Raw genomic sequence first — 19,868 nt, forward strand, 5'->3', positions numbered from 1 at the left:
AGCTTGTGGGGCTTATGGACCCTTCCTCCATCTTCAAGCACATCACTCCAGTCTCTGCTTCTGTCATCCCATCTCCCTTTTCTCTTCCCTGGTCTCTCCCTCCATCTACCTGTTAGAAGAACACTCATGATTACAGTTAGGGCCCCCTTGGATAATCCAGAGCAATTTCTCTGTCTCAAGATCCTTAATCACATGTACAAAGTCCTTTCTGCCAGGTACTAGGTTTGAGGTTCCAGGGATTAGGACTTGGATATCTTCGGGGGCCATTATTTAGCCCACCGCCCTGCCTTCCTGAATCCAAGGCTATAGTAAATACATTAGACCCGCCCCTGGTTCCCTTAGGATGCCATACTTCCCAGTTACATGCATGACAATCATCCATTGAGGAAAGGACTGGTTATACACTCACCAGCTCTCTTTCCTGCTCTGAGCATGTAGGAACACTACATTTCCCAGAGTCCTTTGTGCTTAAGTTGGGACCATGTGACCGAGTTCAGCCAATGGAATATGGTGGGAATGATGTATGCCACTTGCCAGGCATGGCCATAAACTACCTCACTCCATCCTTCTGCTCTTTCCTTTATGGCTCTATATGGCCTCCACATGGCTCCCACATGGCTCAAAGTAAAGGATTTTATGATGGTGGAGCTACATGATGGGAGAGACCTGGATTCCTAAGTCACCATTTACTGGGTTAAGCCACTGAGATTTTGTGGTTATGCAGTACAGCACATGACCTGCCCTGACGGATAAATTAAGTCTTTTTTGCTTCTTTCCTTTACCAAACTAGGGGCTCTCTTATTTCCTGTTGTATCTGCCACCACCAGCAGAGTGCTTGGCAGGATGTGAGCATTCAATAAAGGCTTGTTAAGTGAATGAAAGACAACTGGATTCAGGATGAGGACATGAGGGGGGGTAGGCAAAATTAGGGAGAAGTGTCATCGTCACCATGAGAGATGATGAGGGCTGAAGTGAAACAGGAGGAACAGGGATGACAGGAAGGAAGGATCTGATGTTTGTTCAGGAGGGAGAATTGACAGAACTTGGTGACTGACAGGATATGGAAGTTGAAACAACGGGAGGCACCAAGGACCTCCCGGTTTAGTGTTTGGACACATGGCTGGCTGTTTGGGTACCAAACTTTCCAATGTACAGGGGTTGTTCTGATTATGTAGGTGAAAGTACAACTTGTATAACGTTATGTGACTGTTGCTTCTTTGCAGACAGTACAAACGTGTGTATAAGTTTCTCCTGGAATACTGTCGGTGAGGCAGTCTTGGTGATAGGGGGATTTTCATTCTACCGTGGTTGGTAGTAATGCCATTTGAACTGTTTGGTAGGTTGAAGCTATCCTCTAAATGTTTGTGTCCTCTCAGGGGCGCCTGGGTGGCTTAGTCAGTTAATCCTCGGATTCAGCTCAGGTCATGATCTCACAGTCTGTGAGTTAAAGCAAGTCTGTGAGTTCAAGCCCCACAGTGGGCTCTGTGCTGACACCTCAGAGCCTGGAGCCTGCTTCAGATTCTGTGTCTCCCTCTCTCTGTGCCCACCCCCCATGCTCATGCTCTGTCTCTCTTTGTCTCAAAAACAAAGACAAACATTAAAAAAATTGTTTTTTAAATAAATATTTTTGCCCTCTCAAAATTCCCATCTGGAAATCTTAAGGACCAATATGATGATATTAGAAACTAGGACCTTTGGGAGATGGTTAGGTCATGAGGGTGGCATCTTTACTAATGGAATCACTGTTCTTCTAGAAGAGACCCCACAGAGCTCTATCACCCCTTCTGCCATGTGAGGACATAGTGAAAAGGTGCCACCTATGAACCAGGAAGAGGGCTGTCACCAGAATGTGTCCGTGCTTGTGTCTTGATCTTGCCAGCTTCCAGAACTGTGAGAAATAGATTTCTACTATTTACAAACCAACCAGTATATGACATTTTGTTACAGAAGCCAAAATGGACTAAGACAGTTGGTATAAAAAAAAATAGCTACAGTGATTCACACATTCTGCATGCATGTCCCTTTTCTTTTCTTTCTTTTTTTTTATTTTCAGAGAGAGAGAAAGAGAGAGAGCAAGTGGTCAAGGAGCAGAGAGAGGGAGAGACAGAATCCCAAGCAGCCTCCCCGCTGTCAGCACAGGCCTGACACGGGGCTCGAACTCACAAACTGTGAGATCATACCCCAAGCTGACGTCAAAAGTCGGATGCTTAACTGAGTGGGCCACCCAGGCACCACATGCATGTCCCTTTGCAATGCAGCCTTGCCACTCTTCCATATTCTCCTTGAATATAAACTGCCTTTGTAGCTTGTTTTGTGCCAACAGAATGTGGCACAGTGATGACGTGCCTGTGCTGACCCTGGGTCTCAATAAGTCTCACGTGCTTTATTCTGGTGACTAGGAACCCTGCCCAGGCATCATGTGAAAAAGCTTGGGCTAGCCTGATGGCTTATGAGAAATCTCATGGGACAGAGAGGAGCTGTCCCAAATGAAGGCTGTCCCAGACCAACCAGCACCCTGGTGACCTGGCAGTTTAGCAGCAAATGCATGAGTGAGTCCAACCAAGACCAGAGGAACCATCCAGTTGAGGCCAACCTAAGTTGCCAATCTACGGAACTGTTGGTTAAATAAGGAGTTATTATTTTAAGCCACTAAATGTTGGGATGATTTGTTACATGGAAAAAACTATCTGATACAATCTGTATTTATAGGCATTTGTTGGAGCAGAGAGACATGGGTCCGGGGAGTTGTGTGCTTTGCATCCAGCCGTAGCTAATTCCTGGGATATACCTCATCATTTTAGCCAATGTAGCTAGCTGGAAAATGCATGACCCTAAAACCTATTTTGGTTTCACAGCACAGTTGGAGGGACTTAAATTATTCAGAGAATTGCCTCAAACTACCACTTAACTTGTGAACAAACCCTACTGTGAGGTTCTTACATTAGTCATCCCAGACTCTGGTATTTCGTCTCCTCCTGAGCATGGGTTGCTGTAAGGCTGTCCAGACTGCATGCCCAGGAAGCTTGCCCTGCCTCTATATTCTATCTTGTCCTGGAGATCTGAGATCCTGGAGAGCAAGGATGTTGTCTCAGCCTTCTGTCTCCCCAGGACTCAGGGCAGTGCCTGCCACCTGCTAGGCTTCTTCAGGTTTCCTGTCTTAAGAATGACTGTTTACTAAGCACTGCCAAAGTTCCATTTCACTGTGCAAAGTGGTCTATGCAAGATATGGAGTGTTTGTGAAGGTTGGAGGGAAGATGGCGGCGTAGGAGGACGCTGGGCTCACCGCGCGTCCTGCTGATCACTTAGATTCCACCTACACCTGCCTAAAGAACCCAGAAAACCGCCAGAGGATTAGCAGAACGGAGTCTCCGGAGCCAAGCGCAGACAAGAGGCCCAGGGAAGAGGGTAGGAAGGGCGGGGAGGCGGTGCACGCTCCACGGACTGGCGGGAGGGAGCCGGGGCGGAGGGGCGGCTCCCGGCCAAGCAGAGCCCCCGAGTCTGGCTGGCAAAACCGGAGGGGCCGGACGGACTGTGTTCCGACAGCAAGCACGACTTAGCGTCTGGGAGGTCATAAGTTAACAGCTCTGCTCAGAAAGCGGGAAGGCTGGAGGACAAAGGGAGGGAGAGCTGCTGAGCCCCCGGACGGCAGAGCTCAGCTTGGCGGGGAACAAAGGCGCTCGCCAGCGCCATCTCCCTCGCCCATCCCCCAGCCAAAATCCCAAAGAGAACCAGTTCCTGCCAGGGAACTTGCTCGCTCCGTGCAAACACCCAACTCTGTGCTTCTGCGGAGCCAAACCTCCGGCAGCGGATCTGACTCCCTCCCGCTGCCACAGGGCCCCTCCTGAAGTGGATCACCTAAGGAGAAGCGAGCTAAGCCTGCCCCTCCTGCCCCCATGCACCTTGCCTACCCACCCCAGCTAATACGCTAGATCCCCAGCACCACAAGCCTGGCAGTGTGCAAGTAGCCCAGACGGGCCACGCCACCCCACAGTGAATCCCGCCCCTAGGAGAGGGGAAGAGAAGGCACACACCAGTCTGACTGTGGCCCCAGCGGTGGGCTGGGGGCAGACATCAGGTCGGACTGCGGCCCCGCCCACCAACTCCAGTTATACACCACAGCACGGGGGAAGTGCCCTGCAGGTCCTCACCACTCCAGGGACTATCCAAAATGACCAAACGGAAGAATTCCCCTCAGAAGAATCTCCAGGAAATAACAACAGCTAATGAACTGATCAAAAAGGATTTAAATAATATAACAGAAAGTGAATTTAGAATAATAGTCATAAAATTAATCGCTGGGCTTGAAAACGGTATACAGGACAGCAGAGAATCTCTTGCCACAGAGATCAAGGGACTAAGGAACAGTCACGAGGAGCTGAAAAGCGCTTTAAACGAAATGCAAAACAAAATGGAAATGACGACAGCTCAGATTGAAGAGGCAGAGGAGAGAATAGGTGAACTAGAAGATAAAGTTATGGAAAAAGAGGAAGCTGAGAGAAAGAGAGATAAACAAATCCAGGAGTATGAGGGGAAAATTAGAGAACTAAGTGATACACTAAAAAGAAATAATATACGCATAATTGGTATCCCAGAGGAGGAAGAGAGAGGGAAAGGGGCTGAAGGGGTACTTGAAGAAATTATAGCTGAGAACTTCCCTGAACTGGGGAAGGAAAAAGGCATTGAAATCCAAGAGGCACAGAGAACTCCCTTCAGACATAACTTGAATCGATCTTCTGCACGACATATCATAGTGAAACTGGCAAAATACAAGGATAAAGAGAAAATTCTGAAAGCAGCAAGGGATAAACGTGCCCTCACATATAAAGGGAGACCTATAAGACTCGTGACTGATCTCTCCTTTGAAACTTGGCAGGCCAGAAAGGCTTGGCACGATATCTTCAGTGTGCTAAACAGAAAAAATATGCAGCCGAGAATCCTTTATCCAGCAAGTCTGTCATTTAGAATAGAGGGAGAGATAAAGGTCTTCCTAAACAAACAAAAACTGAAGGAATTTGTCACCACTAAACCAGCTCTACAAGAGATCCTAAGGGGGATCCTGTGAGACAAAGTACCAGAGACATCACTACAAGCATAAAACATACAGACATCACAATGACTCTAAACCCGTATCTTTCTCTAATAACACTGAATGTAAATGGACTAAATGCGCCAACCAAAAGACATAGGGTATCAGAATGGATAAAAAAACAAGACCCATCTATTGGCTGTCTACAAGAGACTCATTTTAGATCTGAGGACACCTTTAGATTGAGAGTGAGGGGATGGAGAACTATTTATCATGCTACTGGAAGCCAAAAGAAAGCTGGAGTAGCCATACTTATATCAGACAAACTAGACTTTAAATTAAAGGCTGTAACAAGAGATGAACAAGGGCATTATATAATAATTACAGGGTCTATCCATCAGGAAGAGCTAACAATTATAAATGTCTATGCGCCGAATACCGGAGCCCCCAAATATATAAAACAATTACTCATAAACATAAGCAACCTTATTGATAAGAATGTGGTCATTGCAGGGGACTTTAACACCCCACTTACAGAAATGGATAGATCATCTAGACACACAGTCAATAAAGAAACAAGGGCCCTGAATGATACATTGGATCAGATGGACTTGACAGATATATTTAGAACTCTGCATCCCAAAGCAACAGAATATACTTTCTTCTCGAGTGCACATGGAACACTCTCCAAGATAGATCATATACTGGGTCAAAAAACAGCCCTTCATAAGTTTACAAGAATTGAAATTATACCATGCGTACTTTCAGACCACAATGCTATGAAGCTTGAAATCAACCACAGGAAAAAGTCTGGAAAACCTCCAAAAGCATGGAGGTTAAAGAACACCCTACTAACGAATGAGTGGGTCAACCAGGCAATTAGAGAAGAAATTAAAAAATATATGGAAACAAACAAAAATGAAAATACAACAATCCAAACGCTTTGGGACGCAGCGAAGGCAGTCCTGAGAGGAAAATACATTGCAATCCAGGCCTATCTCAAGAAACAAGAAAAATCCCAAATACAAAATCTAACAGCACACCTAAAGGAAATAGAAGCAGAACAGCAAAGGCAGCCTAAACCCAGCAGAAGAAGAGAAATAATAAACATCAGAGCAGAAATAAACAATATAGAATCTAAAAAAACTGTAGAGCAGATCAACGAAACCAAGAGTTGGTTTTTTGAAAAAATAAACAAAATTGACAAACCTCTAGCCAGGCTTCTCAAAAAGAAAAGGGAGATGACCCAAATAGATAAAATCATGAATGAAAATGGAATTATTACAACCAATCCCTCAGAGATACAAACAATTATCAGGGAATACCATGAAAAATTATATGCCAACAAATTGGACAACCTGGAAGAAATGGACAAATTCCTAAACACCCACACTCTTCCAAAACTCAATCAGGAGGAAATAGAAAGCTTGAACAGACCCATAACCAGCGAAGACATTGAATCGGTTATCAAAAATCTCCCAACAAATAAGAGTCCAGGACCAGATGGCTTCCCAGGGGAGTTCTACCAGACGTTTAAAGCAGAGATAATACCTATCCTTCTCAAGCTATTCCAAGAAATAGAAAGGGAAGGAAAACTTCCAGACTCATTCTATGAAGCCAGTATTACTTTGATTCCTAAACCAGATAGAGACCCAGTAAAAAAAGAGAACTACAGGCCAATATCCCTGATGAATATGGATGCAAAAATTCTCAATAAGATACTAGCAAATCGAATTCAACAGCATATAAAAAGAATTATTCACCATGATCAAGTGGGATTCATTCCTGGGATGCAGGGCTGGTTCAACATTCGCAAATCGATCAACATGATACATCACATTAACAAAAAAAAAGAGAAGAACCATATGATCCTGTCAATCGATGCAGAAAAGGCCTTTGACAAAATCCAGCACCCTTTCTTAATAAAAACGCTTGAGAAAGTCGGGATAGAAGGAACATACTTAAAGATCATAAAGGCCATTTATGAAAAGCCCACAGCTAACATCATCCTCAACGGGGAAAAACTGAGAGCTTTTTCCCTGAGATCAGGAACACGACAGGGATGCCCACTGTTTCACCGCTGTTGTTTAACATACTGCTGGAAGTTCTAGCATCAGCAATCAGACAACAAAAGGAAATCAAAGGCATCAAAATTGGCAAAGATGAAGTCAAGCTTTCGCTTTTTGCAGATGACATGATATTATACATGGAAAATCCAGTAGACTCCACCAGAAGTCTGCTAGAACTGATACATGAATTCAGCAAAGTTGCAGGATACAAAATCAACGTACAGAAATCAGTTGCATTCTTATACACTAACAATGAAGCAACAGAAAGACAAATAAAGAAACTGATCCCATTCACAATTGCACCAAGAAGCATAAAATACCTAGGAATAAATCTAACCAAAGATGTAAAAGATCTGTATGCTGAAAACTATAGAAAGCTTATGCAGGTAATTGAAGAAGATATAAAGAAATGGAAAGACATTCCCTGCTCATGGATTGGAAGAATAAATATTGTCAAAATGTCAATACTACCCAAAGCTATCTACACATTCAATGCAATCCCAATCAAAATTGCACCAGCATTCTTCTCGAAACTAGAACAAGCAATCCTAAAATTCATATGGAACCACAAAAGGCCCCGAATAGCCAAAGTAATTTTGAAGAAGAAGACCAAAGCAGGAGGCATCACAATCCCAGACTTTAGCCTCTACTACAAAGCTGTCATCATCAAGACAGCATGGTATTGGCATAAAAACAGACACATAGACCAATGGAATAGAATAGAAACCCCAGAACTAGACCCACAAACGTATGGCCAACTCATCTTTGACAAAGCAGGAAAGAACATCCAATGGAAAAAAGACAGTCTCTTTAACAAATGGTGCTGGGAGAACTGGACAGCAACATGCAGAAGGTTGAAACTAGACCACTTTCTCACACCATTCACAAAAATAAACTCAAAATGGAGAAAGGACCTGAATGTGAGACAGGAAACCATCAAAACCTTAGAGGAGAAAGCAGGAAAAGACCTCTCTGACCTCAGCCGTAGCAATCTCTTACTCGACACATCCCCAAAGGCAAGGGAATTAAAAGCAAAAGTGAATTACTGGGACCTTATGAAGATAAAAAGCTTCTGCACAGCAAAGGAAACAACCAACAAAACTAAAAGGCAACCAACGGAATGGGAAAAGATATTTGCAAATGACATATCGGACAAAGGGCTAGTATCCAAAATCTATAAAGAGCTCATCAAACTCCACACCCGAAAAACAAATAACCCAGTGAAGAAATGGGCAGAAAACATGAATAGACACTTCTCTAAAGAAGACATCCGGATGGCCAACAGGCACATGAAAAGATGTTCAACGTCGCTCCTTATCAGGGAAATACAAATCAAAACCACACTCAGATATCACCTCACTCCAGTCAGAGTGGCCAAAATGAAGAAATCAGGAGACTATAGATGCTGGCGAGGATGTGGAGAAACGGGAACCCTCTTGCACTGTTGGTGGGAATGCAAATTGGTGCATCCGCTCTGGAAAGCAGTGTGGAGGTTCCTCAAAAAATTAAAAATAGACCTACCCTATGACCCAGCAATAGCACTGCTAGGAATTTATCCAAGGGATACAGGAGTACTGATGCATAGGGGCACTTGTACCCCAATGTTTATAGCAGCACTCTCAACAAGAGCCAAATTATGGAAAAAGCCTAAATGTCCATCAACTGATGAATGGATAAAGAAATTGTGGTTTATATACACAATGGAATACTACGTGGCAATGAGAAAGAATGAAATATGGCCTTTTGTAGCAATGTGGATGGAACTGGAGAGTGTGATGCTAAGTGAAATAAGCCATAGAGAGAAAGACAGATACCATATGGTTTCACTCTTATGTGGATCCTGAGAAACGTAACAGAAACCCATGGGGAGGGGAAGAAAAAAAAAAAAGAGGTTAGAGTGGGAGAGAACCAAAGCATAAGAGACTGTTAAAAACTGAGAACAAACTGAGGATTGATGGGGGGTGGGAGGGAGGGCAGGGTGGGTGATGGGTATTGAGGAGGGCACCTTTTGGGATGAGCACTGGGTGTTGTATGGAAACCAATTTGACAGTAAATTTCATATATTAAGAAAAAAATAATGTAGCAAAGGACAAAAAAAAAAAAGATATGGAGTGTTTGTAATATTCCTGGGGAAAGCACCATTCTTTTTTTAAAGTATTTATTTATTTATTTATTTATTTATTTATTTATTTATTTATTTATTGAGAGAGACAGAAAGAGCAAGCAAGTGCATGGGGGAGGGGCAGAGGGAGAGAATGAATTCCAAGCAGGCTATTCGGAGAGACATGGGTCCTGGGAGTTGTGTGGTTTGCATCCAGCCATAGCTGATTCCTATGGATACACCTCACATTTTAGCCAATGTAGCTAGCTGGAAAATGAATGACCCTAAATCCTATTTTGGTTTCACAGCACAGTTGGAGGGACTTAAATTATTCAGAGAATTGCCTCAAACTACCACTTGACTTATGAACTAAACCTACTGTGAGATTCTCACATTAGTCATCCCAGACTCTGATATTTCGTCTATAGTAAAATGACCAAAGATTAGGCATGATAAGTTTACCATTTTTTCTCTGGTAAGAAATATTTACACACACACACACACACACACACACACACACACACACACACACAAGACTAACATAGTTTAGAAAGTGATTGTTACACAAATAGAGTATACAACCTTTAAAAGAGCTACTTATAGAATATCTATTTCATCAACCATAATTTTTTTCAATTTTCTATGGACCAGTGGAAACTTAACTATGGAAAACTTCAATATAGTTCTTGGGACTGACATTTGACAACTACCTGGGTTTTTTTTTAGTTTATTTATTTATTTTGGTGGGGGGTCAGAAAGATAGGGAAAGAGATAATCCCAAGTGGGCTCCACACTGTCAGCTCAGAGCCCCACATGGGGCTTGATCTCAGGAATTGTGAGATCATACCCTGAGCCGAGATCAGGAGTTGGATACTTAACCGACTGAATCACCCAGGCACCGCGAAAACTATTTTTAAAGAGAATCTACCAAAATTCTTCCTGCGGTGGGGTGCCTGGGTGGCTCCGTTGGTTAAACTTGATCTCAGCTCAGGTCTTGATCTCAGGGTTGTGAGTTCAAGACCAGCATTTGACTCCACACTAGGCATAAAGCCTACTTAAAAAAAAAATTCTTCTTGCTACATTGCTGAGAATGCTTACATACATGTAAGCTAGGACTGATTTGATGTCAACACTTTAAGAGATGCCTTTGCCTGTGTAGGCGGAGCAAAGCATCCCCCTGTAAGTTCCCAAATGCTTGACCCCTCATTTTTCCAGAGTTGCATCCCTTACATAGAGGACTCGCTGCAGAATTGGTGAGGCCCCGTGTTGAGAAATCATTTAAGAGTTTCACGACAATGGCAGAGCAGCAGGCGAAGCATGGGGCCCTCCTGAGCATGGGTTGCTGTAAGGCTGTCCAGACTGCATGCCCAGGAAGCTTGCCCTGCCTCTATATTCTATCTTGTCCTGGAGATCTGAGATCCTGGAGAGCAAGGATGTTGTCTCAGCCTTCTGTCTCCCCAGGACTCAGCGCAGCGCCTACCACCTGCTAGTCTCCTTTAGGTTTCCTGTCGTAAGAATGACTGTTTACTAAACACTGCCAAAGTTCCATTTCACTGTGCTAAGCGCTCTATGCAAGATATGGAGTGTTTGTAATATTCCTGGGGAAAGCACCATTCTTTTTTTAAAGTATTTATTTATTTATTTATTTATTTATTTATTGAGAGAGAGAGAGACAGAGAGAGCAAGCAAGCGCATGGGGGAGGGGCAGAGAGAGAGAATGAATTCCAACTAGGCTCCTCGGTGTCAGCGTGGAGCCCAACATGGGGCTTGAACTCACCAACCATGAGATCATGATCTGAGCTAAAATCAAGAGTCAGAGAGGCTTAGCCGAAAGAGTCACCCAGGTGTCCCGGGAAAGACCCATTCATATCCACATCTTATAGGTGGGGAAACTGAGGCTTAGAGAGGTTAAGCGACTCATTTGAGGTCATAAACCTCATACAGAAAGAACTAGGATTTAAACATGGGGCGGTTCTCAACTGATTTCGCAATGTCTGCTCATCACCTGTGTTTGGTTGTGGCAACTGGGAGGTGCTACTGGCATCTAGTGGGTAGAGTCCAGAGATGCCTCTGAACCTTCTACGATGCACAGGACAGCCCCCCACATCAGCTCCCCCCATCACAGAATGATCCACTCCAAAATGTCAATAGCATTGGGGCACCTGGGTGGCTCAGCCGGTTAAGCTACTGACCTTGGCTCAGGTCAGGTTCTCACGGTCCTCCAGTCTGAGCCACTCATCTGGGTCAGGGCTGACAGCTCAGAAGCTGGAGCCTGCTTCAGATTCTGTGTCTTCCTCTCTCTCTCTCTCTCTGTCCCTGCTCTGCTCACGCTCTGTCTCACTCTCAAAAATAAATACATAAACATTAAAAAAAAAATGTGGATAGCATTGAAGCTGAGAAACCCTGTCCTCATACCAAAACCCACGTTTCCTAAACACAAGACACTTCATCTTATTTTCTGCATTTTTACTTTATTAATAAATACTATAATGTATTTATTATTCTTCTTAAATGGACTTTAAATTGATGTGCACCTTAAATGTTTTTCCCCTGAAGCCAAGTGTTCGATGTGTCATTAATTTTTTCTGACACACATTAGCAATAAATATAAAATTATTTACAAACATGTTTGGGTACCACCAAAAAGCATCTCACCTACTACTTGTAGTCTGGGGGAACCAAAATTTAGACCCACTTCACTTCTCTTGTAGTTTCCTTTCTCTTTTCAGAACAAGAGAATAAAATATATCAAACCAGCGTGTTGCCCCAGCACGGCAAGGTGCTGGCCACATTTTGGCTTCTGTTGGAGAAAGTCATCGAGGGGACATGACCTTCAGTTGACCCCTGAGCTGGCGGTGGGCAATCGGAGGCTCCTCATCCCCTCCCCTATCCTTGCAATGTATATTCCAAACACTGTTCTGGCACCAGGAGTCTGCTTCAAGGATGCAGCCTTGAGAGAGAAAGTGCTGCTGAGACCATCTGGGCGATATACTACTGACCCCTATTGCGGGTTGTGTGTAATATAAACTTGTAAGATTCTGGCAGGCAGGTGGAGAGATCCACTTGCCTTGCAGGGCCCAGGGCAGGCCTTGTAAGTTCCCTTGCTTATTACCCCCACCATCCACCCATCTGGAGACATCTGCCTCCTCCTTTGGTCTCTCCTTGCCCTCTGTATATGGGGGTCCAGTTTTGATCTCCCCCAGCCCCCAGGCAGCTCTTAAGGTTTGCAACCAACAGCTTGTGTGTCATCTCTTTTCTTTTTTGCAAGGCTAACAGTTGCTAAGAAACCTTTTTGAAACCCTAAGAGTCACCCGATGAGGACTATTAAGAATCAATGCCTTCCGGTGAGGGCCACAACACAGAGAGTCTAATTTGTGGAGTTGCATATAGACTGATGTGGGCTCCGAGTCCTGGTGAGCAAACCTCCTTTGTAACATCGGTCCTTCCCCTTAATTATTGGGGAGTATGGTTGCAGGTTCCTTGCAAATTGTGCTGCAGACTGACATAATTAAGCCTAGAGCCAACGAGATTCTTCCTTAGATACTAAAAGTGCCTGTGTTGTAAATAATAATGTCATCATCTCTTTCATAGAAAGCAGTTTCCTGAAGAGCTGCATGTTAATTTCAACACATTTGCAGGAATTCATTTGGGTAGTGGTGGGGGTGGTCTTTGATGATGATTTTTCATCTTCTATGAACTTGACAGGTGTTTCAATTAGGAAGTGAATAACCACCACCATCCCCACACACACACACACACACACACACACACACCCCGCACCCCTCCCCACCGGGATCCCTTACAGAAATGCTTTCTCAACCACATGTTCTAAATGGGGACATGTTGTCAATAATCACACTTCTATTAGGAGGCAGTGACTCTATTTACTGAGTTGACATACCCAGAGGAAAGTGGCTTTCTTCCTTTAGAGAGGAAAATGAACCTGATTCCCCCCTTCTTGTACATATTTTTCAAAGGCTTGGGAAACGGGTGTGGGCAATGTTCCAGGCGGGAACAGCAAGGGAATTTGGTTTGGTTGACGTTCACAGAGATAGCAGGTTTAAAGTTTGGGATCTGGCAAATAAGCCACAAAGGGTCCTTCTATCAGGTTGGCTTCTTTCCCAAGCAGGCTCCCTGCACTCTCCTTGTGACAAACAGGGGGCAGTCTCTGTTAAGTAAAGCCTGGAATAGCAGCCAGAGTAAATCTCCCCTGGGGACCGAACTCAAATATTCTGGTGACAGGCAATATTTTACAGATTGGAGACAGATTCTAAAATGGACTTTTCTGTCTAGATTTTGTCTCTTTTCACGAAGGTGTTTTTTTCTGTTTGTTTTGTTCTGTCTTGTTTAAAATCAAATTTAAATGTGTCTGAACAACCCCAACTCTTGCGGGAAGGTGTCTGTGACCTATCCTCCTACCAGGCCCTTGTCCTAGGCTCCCAGCCCTGATGCTTGCTGGGAGGTGCCTCGGTGGGGTGCAGTGGGGGTGGGCAGGCAGGAAAGCAGAGGTTAGGAGTCTGGCATTCTGCACCCAGCCCTGGCTTTCCCATTTGCTGACCATGTGACCTTGGGACAAAGACCTTAACCTCTCTGAGCCTCAGCCTCTTGGACCTTGGCAGGCCTGCTGGAAGGGTCATTTCCAATTCTGATTTAGTGCCTAGAAATATCCCAATCCCTCTGTGTGGTCCTGACAGCAGAAACTCCATTGTCTGTCCCTGTTGTTTGCATTTCTTTCCTCCCTTGGTTTCACACCAAGGGTCTTGCATAAGAGTTTAGTAAGTTCATCAAAACAGCCTATAAATAGTTTTTGAGTGTTTCTCATGCTTCTTGCTGCTGTAGGTGCTGGGAGATGCTGCAGGACTCAAGGCCCCTTTCTGCCCTGGAGTTTACCGTTCAATGTGCGGAGATAGGCAAAAACCAAATACATAATGTAATGTCAGATGGACAGGGAGTCTGGAGGCCCAATTTAGGCAGGCACTACCTGCAATGGTTACAACACAGACCCTGGAGTCACATTTCTTGGGTCAGATGCCAACTGTGTAGCGTCCCTTGCTGCTCTACTGTGGGCATCTGGTTTAATCGCTTTGGGCTTCAGTCCCTCCCTCTGTTGTGTGGGCCTCGCAGTATCACCTAGAGATAGAGTTACAGGAGATCAGTCACTCCAGTGGTTTAGCAACTATTCCCAGATTGTCTGCGAGATGCTAGGCATGCTTTGAGCATCTGTGAGGAGGTGATTTAGAAAACACAAGCTTAGTGGGTATATTGTAGGCATCAGATGTCAGCCATCATTAGTTCTCACACACCAATGCTTGTGTTTGTAGAGGTTCACACAGTGGTGGTGGGTGTGGGTCGACCCATATGCCACACTGCCGTATTTTGGGAACCTCATTCCGATGGCTCTGATGCATTTAGACTAAACAATCTCACACTTTGTCCAGGTGGGTTTGGGACATAATACAGGCCGCGATTCAGTGAGTCTCCGAGGGCTGGCATACTCCTGGATATGCTGGGTCAGTGTCAGCCTGGTTCATTTTTTGCTGGAACAGGGTCATTCTATGCTAGTCTTTCAGAAGACAGGAGGTGACATTCTTCCAAGAGAAGGCACAGTGAGCCAAACTCCCTGTCATTTTGAGAAAACTTGCAAAGGAGTTCAGTAACCACCTCCCCACCATGCTTTTTCGGTTAGAGAACCCTCTATGTCATTTTATTGGTGGCCCAACTTTTTGGTGCTTTGAAAATGCCCGGAGAAGCCCCTGACTGATGCTCAGTGGAGGGGAGCGTGGTGGAGACATCATTCCCCTGCAAACCGCCCAGCTGACTGCAAGGTGTATACTTAGTTAATGCAATTTAAAAAAAAACAAAACAAAACACAGGGGCTTGTGGAGATCTAAATTCAGTGTAGCAACTTTGGTGCAAATCCTGCTTTGGGGGCTATTGGAGTCAAACTCAAGCAGAGGAAAGAAGTGGGATAAATGAGAGAGGGCCAACTGATTCCAGCTGGAATCAGCTGAGTGGAGAGGGCAGATTTGGAAATGCTGAAGGGCAAGGACCAGAGGCTGGAAGCCCAGGAAGCAAGGCCGGACTGCACCACCTCGGGTGAGGATGTCTGGGGAGCTCCTTGACCAAGGGGCCAGCTGACTCCAGAGACCCACACGCGAGCTCCAGATGCGGGAGGGTGGCTGAGGCTAGGTGTCCAGGCTTTGTGCTGCACTGGATCTGGGCGTGCTGTGTGCCCTCCTGTAGAACGCAGGGAACGCCCCCGCGAGGTCTTAGAAGGACACAAGTGGCAGGTCCTGGGGCCTGGGAGAGTCCCAAGGAAAGACCTTCCGGGACGTGGGACGTGCCCCTGCCTGGGCCTGGTCTGCTGCCTCTTCCTACCCCCTGGGCTTCTTTGACTTCAGTTCCTCCCACGGCCCTCCCCCGGGGGTCCTTACCCTGGGGCCAGTGGCTTGCCACCCCGCCTTCCCAGCTCAGTCTTGGTCCTAGGCAAGTCCCACGGAGTAGAACCACCCCGGACGCGCGCCTGGCTAGAGGGCTCAGTCGGGGAAGGGAAGGGCGAGACGGCCCGGGCACCCTGGAGGGGCGATCCTGATCAGACTGTGTCTCAGTCTGCCTTGGAGTGGAAGCCACTTAGTCTGTCCCTACCTAACCCCTGCGAATCCCCCCTTCCCTGGAGGGCAGATTCGAACCGCAGCTCCTGCGCACTCACGCCTGAAAAAGCCAGGGGCTGAGCCGCCTCTTCGCCCGGAACAGGTCTGAGCCGCGCCTCCCTCCCGGAGAGGGCGCGGGAGGTCCCGCAGACATCCTCCACCTGCTGGGAAACCCGAGCGGTGCCTTCAGCCCCAGTGGCTGCCGACGCTCACTCCTCCCCGCCAGCTAGCCTAGCTCAGCTCTGCACCCCCGCCCCACCCCCCAACTCGCTCCCGCCAGCCCTGCCGACTCACCTCTTCCGCGCCCCCCGCCTCTCTGGAGCTAGCGACCTTTCCACCCCTCGTTCCCTCCTGCCCCCTCCCCTTTTCCTCCTGCCCTCTCTTCATACCAAAAGCGTTGCTTGGCTCTCTCCAGGGGACTTAGCAAGCTGGAGAGCTGAGAGGGATCGCAGGGCGGCTAGTCCGGAGCCTTCGGCCTAGGCGAGGCACGGAGCGACCCACTCGCCGCTGCTCTCCGGCCTCCGCCTCTCCCTGTAGGGGGCCGGACCTGCACCCGGCGCTTGCCCCCACTCGTCCTCCCCCAGCCCCGCCAGGCGCGCTCCTCCCCGCCTGGCCCCTCCCCTTAGGCGCGCAGCGCGCGGCGCCCGGGAGGCGAACGCGGGCTGAGCCCAGCGAAGGGGCCGCCCACCACCCAGCGCCCCGCGCCTCTCCCTGCCTGTGCGGCTGGCGGCGGCTCGCAGCCCCCGGCAACAGCCTCGGCAGCTTCAGCCGCGCCTGGAGAGGCGGCCGGCCGAGCCCAGGCTGGGAGACATGATACGTAGCGTCCTCCGGCTGCTCCTCGGCAGCTTCCTCCCCGAGCTGTGCGCCCGCGTGTGCCGGGCGCAGGAGCGAGCGGGGCACGGGCAGCTGGCTCAGCTGGGCTGCGTGATAGTGCTGGCGCGGGGAGGGGGGCGTGCAACCGCTCTGGGGGCCGCCTCGGAAGAGGCCAGCGAGGGCGCGGGGGTCTGGGACGCGTTCCCCACCCGAGCGCCCACGCCGAACTTCTGCCGGGGCTACTTCGATATCAGGGACGAGTGGGACCAGCCGTTCAGTTGTTCCTCGGGCGACTTCATCTTCTGCTGAGGGACTTGTGACTTGCGGTTCTGCTGCACATTTTAAGAAGCGGCGACTGAACCAGAGCACCTGCACGGACTCTGACATTCCGCTGTGGCTCAACACCCGCAAGCCCCCCGCGCGCAAGGACGGCCCCCAGCACCACCCCACGAAGGACAAGACCAACCTGATCCTTTACATCATGTGCGGGGTGCTGGCCGTCATGCTTGTAGGCATCTTCACCAAGCTGGGGCTGGAGAAAGCGCACCGGCGGCAAAGGAAGCCAAGTCCAGGTAGGCTGCCTCCCCTCCAGGCGCCGCTCTCCCTCCTCTTCCCTCTCCACCTTTTCTTGGGCAGTGGCGCTCCCCCCACCCCCCAACCCCCATCTCCGCTGGCGGAGATCGTCAGGGCAGCCAATTTCGGCTCCAAGCGCGGAGAAGGGGCGCTGGGCTCCGCACAGGTGTGGACTTGAGCGCGTGTGTGTATGTAGGGGGTGGTCTCTGCACCACCCCTCACCGTCTCGCTGCCCTTTCCCACCTAGGATTCAAGCGGATCTGAGACACACACAGCCCGGGAGCTCAGGGCCCCGGAGTCTTAGGTTTTGGCGAGGGGTCTACCCCTCGGATTCCAGATGCCAGCTTCTAGGTAAACAGGGCAGGCGGCCCAAAAAGGAAGGGCGGCATGTGTGAGGGAGGGAAGCAGTGTGTGCCGCCTGCAGCTCGTAAGGCTCGCGAAAACGAAGCGAGGGAGGTGGAGAGAGAGAGGGGAGGGCGAGAAGAAAAGCCTTGCCTGGAGCGGCCTCTTCTCTCTCTCCCTGAGCTGCCAGGTTCCTGGAATTGGGACCTTGGTTGCCTCCCCGCCACCCGGACCCCTGCCCGCTTTCCGCTGTCGCCACTTCTCCCTGCTGGGCTCCAGGGCCTCCTCCCTGTGCTGTGCCCCTTGCAGGGGTTGGTGAGGACTCCAATGTCGGGAGGCCCCCTCCTGCCCCCCTGATTCCTCAGCCTTCCCGGTTGCCTTATTCATTATGCAAGTCCCAGCGGGAGCGAGTTGTAGCAGATGGGAGAAGGCACTTTGGGGATTAATGGAGCGATTTTCCTTTTGCTTTTTAAAAAAGTGTCTAAATTGATTCGCACAACCCATAACTTTGGAGGCAGAGGGCGCAGCCACCGGGAAGCAGCCCCCAGAAGCGATGCAGGTCAGGGTTGGCAGGAGGTCTGGGCGGGAGGGGTTGGAGAGCGACTGGCGGTCTTGGAACAACTGGATGGCTGGGCGCTAGCTAGCTGGATCTTGCCCATTGTGGGCAGCGGGGTCGCCATGTGTTCCCCCCCTCTACACACAGACACACACCCTCCCTACACCTCTGGCGGGGGCCCATGTGTGCTCGTGTGGACACAGGAACTCGGTGCGCCTGCCTAAAAAACCTGAACAAAGAGACCCACCCAAAATAGGCGAAGGAACATTAGCACCTCACTAGTAATTATTTTCTATTTATACGCAGAGTATCTGATGATTTTTTTCCCTCCAGAGGGGAGGGATTTGGGCCAAGAGGTGAGAAAATTCCTCTTGGTTTGGTTCAGCAGGGAGGTGTGGGTGGTTGTTGGGATCTTGAAGCACAAAAGTTAGCTTGGAGAGGATTCAGGAAACTCTGACCAACTGAGAGAGTAACACGCTGGCCCCGCCCACCTCCTGCATCCCCAAGATGCCCTGTCCCCAGCCCCACAGGCGGGAGTTTCACTTCCCCGCAGTCCCCGCCAGTCCCTGTAGTTTCCCTGGGGTCTGTGTTAAGGTGAAGGAAACTAGGGCGGCGGGACTGTGGCAGGCGACGAGTGTGGCCTTGGTAGGGAGAGAGTCCCCCAGGGATAGGTAGGCTGCCTTGCAGATTCGTATTAATTCCTCTGATGAAGTATCCACTGAGCCTTTCCCTTGCAAACCAGAGCTTCCAGGAGCCCTCCTGGGTGTTTGGGTGGGGGGTGAAGGAGGGTAGGAAAGGCAGGAGAAGGGGAGGTGGGAAGGTGGGAGCTGAGCTAAGGGTGGGCGGCTCCCTTTGGCCTGCAGAGGGGGAAGGTGATGTGTGATCTTCAGGCTCTGTGTGATCTGGGTATTCCTGTTGAGACAGAGCTCCACCGAAGACCTGAGGGCTCAGGAGGGAATCTTATTCCTGTCTTGCCACCTTGCAGCTCTGTCTGGAGAAAGAATCCCCCCAGCTTAGTTGGTTGCAGCCACTTCTTCAGGGACCACCAAAGCGCTGGTTGGGTGTTGAATATCGGGGCATCCACACCTCTGAAAGAGCCTGGACACAAGACTCTCCTGATACACAGTTTGGGAATTCCAGAATGCCATGGAAGGACATTCTCTTGAAGAGAAAGGATAGTTGATTTTTATTGGCAGTTTCCCAGGTGTGGTTTTCAACCCCAGCTGCTGTTTAGGACCACCTGGAGTGCTTTAAAAAACAAAGCAAAACAAAACAACCCTCTTGCTAGGGGCCCACCCCAGGCAATTTAGATCACAATTTCTAGGGTTGCTGAGTCTGTGTACTTCTGTAAAGCTCTCTAGGCTTTCCAATGTGTGGCCAGTTACTGTTACTGAAAAGGAAAGAACATTTGCCAGGCACTGCACTAGAGTGGTGTGTGTGTGTGCGTGTGTGTATGTGTGTGTATACACTCTGGTGCCTGTGTGTGTAAACACTCCTTTAGTGTGCATGACCACCTTAGGAGACAGGTGCTAATAGTTCCTGCTTATAGATGACAAAATCATGGCTCAGGTTGGGTGGCTTCTCCAAGGTCACCCAGTTAGTTATAAAACTGCAGTCCCCAGCCCCCTGATTTCAAGTGTGTTTTCAGTTTGAGTGAGCATTGGGTGGGGGTGGGCAGCTTCCTAGAATGCATATTCTTGTGTTCTGTCCAGAAAGGGAAACATTCCGGGTCAGTAAC

The 19,868-nt window shown here is 48.3% G+C and overlaps 1 pseudogene; it reads left to right on the plus strand.

The window, feature by feature from the left end:
- The first annotated feature begins 16,288 nt into the window (after positions 1-16,288).
- The window catches only part of LOC109261379 (protein shisa-9-like), a 72,667-nt pseudogene continuing 69,087 nt past the window's right edge, over positions 16,289-19,868 (plus strand).

The sequence above is a fragment of the Panthera pardus genome, unplaced genomic scaffold (genome assembly GCF_024362965.1).
Source record: "Panthera pardus isolate Hobbes unplaced genomic scaffold, ASM2436296v1 HiC_scaffold_8, whole genome shotgun sequence".
Classification (NCBI taxonomy): domain Eukaryota; kingdom Metazoa; phylum Chordata; class Mammalia; order Carnivora; family Felidae; genus Panthera; species Panthera pardus.